This window comes from Montipora capricornis, chromosome 1, assembly GCF_036669925.1.
Source record: "Montipora capricornis isolate CH-2021 chromosome 1, ASM3666992v2, whole genome shotgun sequence".
In the NCBI taxonomy this organism is placed as follows: Eukaryota; Metazoa; Cnidaria; class Anthozoa; order Scleractinia; family Acroporidae; genus Montipora; species Montipora capricornis.
In genome coordinates this window covers 7,945,111-7,947,610 of record NC_090883.1, presented here as the reverse complement: position 1 = coordinate 7,947,610, position 2,500 = coordinate 7,945,111, and the positions used below count along the sequence as shown (strand labels likewise).

At 38.2% G+C, this 2,500-nt stretch overlaps 3 pseudogenes; 2 read left to right on the top strand and 1 right to left on the bottom strand.

Moving 5' to 3' along the window:
• The window catches only part of LOC138056171 (uncharacterized), a 985-nt pseudogene extending 747 nt beyond the window's left edge, over positions 1-238 (top strand).
• Positions 239-486: 248 nt separating this feature from the next.
• Positions 487-1,054, top strand: LOC138056167 (uncharacterized; annotated as a pseudogene).
• A 194-nt stretch (positions 1,055-1,248) lies between these two features.
• Positions 1,249-2,237, bottom strand: LOC138056160 (uncharacterized; annotated as a pseudogene).
• Between the last annotated feature and the right edge of the window lie 263 nt (positions 2,238-2,500).

Below are 2,500 nucleotides of genomic sequence, written 5' to 3'. Positions count from 1 at the left end.
TGACAACAAACCAGCCATTCTTTCTTTAATTTCTCCCTATAATGCTGCCTTTATGCCCAATGAAGCTGAAGCTCTGCCAGAGCCCTTAACAGTAATATACAATGAACAAAACTTGAATTATAGCTTTCAGGAACTCCTAGAAAAGGCAGAGAAAGTATTTGATGAGATTACTATTACTGCCAAGGAAGCAGAAGCAGTTGAGGGAGTTACAATGTACAAGAGGCCAATCAACCTGTAAAGTATGGTTTGAGCACAGGGCAGGCCGTGTGGCTGCATCAAAGTTTAAAGCAGCTTGCACAACTGACCCAGACAAACCATCAAAGAGCCTTATAGAGATGATATGTTATCCAAACTCGCACAGATTTTCAAACGCTGCAACAAAATGGGGTACCTCTAATGAAAGCAAAGCTCATGAAGTTTATGCATTTTCACTTGCAGAGGATCACCTTAACTTTTCTGTTGCAGACTGGCCTTTTTTAGGAGTGATGTGGGAAAGGCATCTGTGAAATAAAGTGCCCTTATAAGTACAAAGATGCTATGCTTGTTATTGCGGCAAAAGCGAATAACAGTAGTTTCTGTCTCAAGTACAGTGAGGAAGAAATGACTTTGTCTATGGACACCTGTCATCCATACTACTACCAAGTACAGTGTCAGGTGTTTGTGACTGGCGTAGAATATTGTGATTTCGTTGTCTGGACCAACAAAGACATCTTTATTCAGAGATTGCTACACTGTACCTGACACTGAGTTTTGGGACAGAGCATTGACAAGGGCAATTCTTTTCTACAAGAAAGGAGTTCTCCCAGAACTGTTGGGTAGATGGTTTTCATGGTCATCTCCTTTGCCTCTTGCCACAGTATCACCAGCATCAGACAGTGATGATGATGGACCCTGGTGTTATTGCCAGCAGTACATTGAAGGAAGTCCGCTGATTGGTTGTAACAAACCAGACTGTCAAATCCAATGGTTTCTTATGTCATGTGTAGGGCTAACAACAGAAGCTGATGGTGAATGGATCTGTCCATCATGCACTCACTGTTTACTAATTTACTAAAATGGTTTGCAAGAAATTTAAAGCAAACACTTTTCTTCGTGTTTGTACAATTTTATTTACCTATGTTTCTGTTCCATTTAGGACTATGCTAACTTTGATACAATGTCTCTGGGTATAACACAACTTTGTCCCTTGTATTTTAGCAGATAGTATTCATATTTCTTGGGAACAGTCCCTACTGTAGTCTGAAAAGCTCAACCAAAAGGAACAATAGATTCAGATAAATTAGTAAGGGCACAACATATTATAGCAATTTTGTCTATTGGGGGTAAACTGTCACCTCTGCGGGCTGTCACTATACTGAATGGGCAGTATTCCCTCTAATATAGTGTACTTTGTGCGCACAAGACCAATAACTCTTTCAACGTGTATGCAGACGTTGGCGATTTTCCGGGTTTCCTCCACTTCCTCTGCAGACAGCTGTTTCTTTCCTTTGGTAAAAGCTGGCATATGAAGAGAAGCTTGGTGAAAACCAATACTGTCAGCTATGTCAAATCCCCTGTCAGCTAGTACTACATCTCCAGGTAAAGCTTCCTTAACAAACCAGAATTTTCTGTGAGATATTTATCACTTACTCAGTCACCCCATGCCTTTGATATAAATGAGATAACACCTTGTGGTGTTATGTCTATAAGAGACTTCACAGTATTATGATGTTTATAATTAGTCCATGTCATTGCTCTTGCGATTAGGCTGGATGCTCTTTCTATAAATATCTCGAATACAGTCGATTATGACAGCAACGCTTTTGCCAATATTACATTGAAAAAGTTCCGGCATTGTGGCTTGAAGGTCCGTCTACTCTTGCCAGTTAATAAGAAATTTAAGCCTAATACTCATTACATGTGTCCATCTATCAAATATTCTGTGCACAGTTGGCACAGATATGTTAAAATGAAAAGCTAAATCTTGTAATGGGGAATTAAACTTTAATCTTATTAAAACTAAAAGAAGCTCTTGAAACTGACACAGAGCATTTTGTCAGTTTCTCTTAATGTGAGGGGCAATCAGATTGTGTAAAATTGGTTTTGTCATCATTATCTCTAAAGCCCTTCTCAGTTAGTTGAACAGATGGAAATTGTACCTTGTTATTACTGAGCTAATCACTAATATATTGCATGACCGTAACAGTATCCTTTAGCAGTAAGTAATTCTTCTGTTTGACAATATTTGTTATTGTCATCATGGTCATCATCATTAACATCAGCAAGATTGGTGTCACTTGCGGAAGCTGAAGCTGCTGAAAAATTACTTGTACTCAATGAAAAGAAAAAAAAACCAAGAGTTGTAGCTAAACGAAAAATGAAGAAATTACACCACTGTATATGTATATGTATATGTATATGTATATATCAATCGCAATTAAGTCATAGACACACGCTTCAAATATTGCTCAGAAAAGAAGAAAAGAGGGAGGAACTGTGGTATAATTAAGTTTGGTGTACA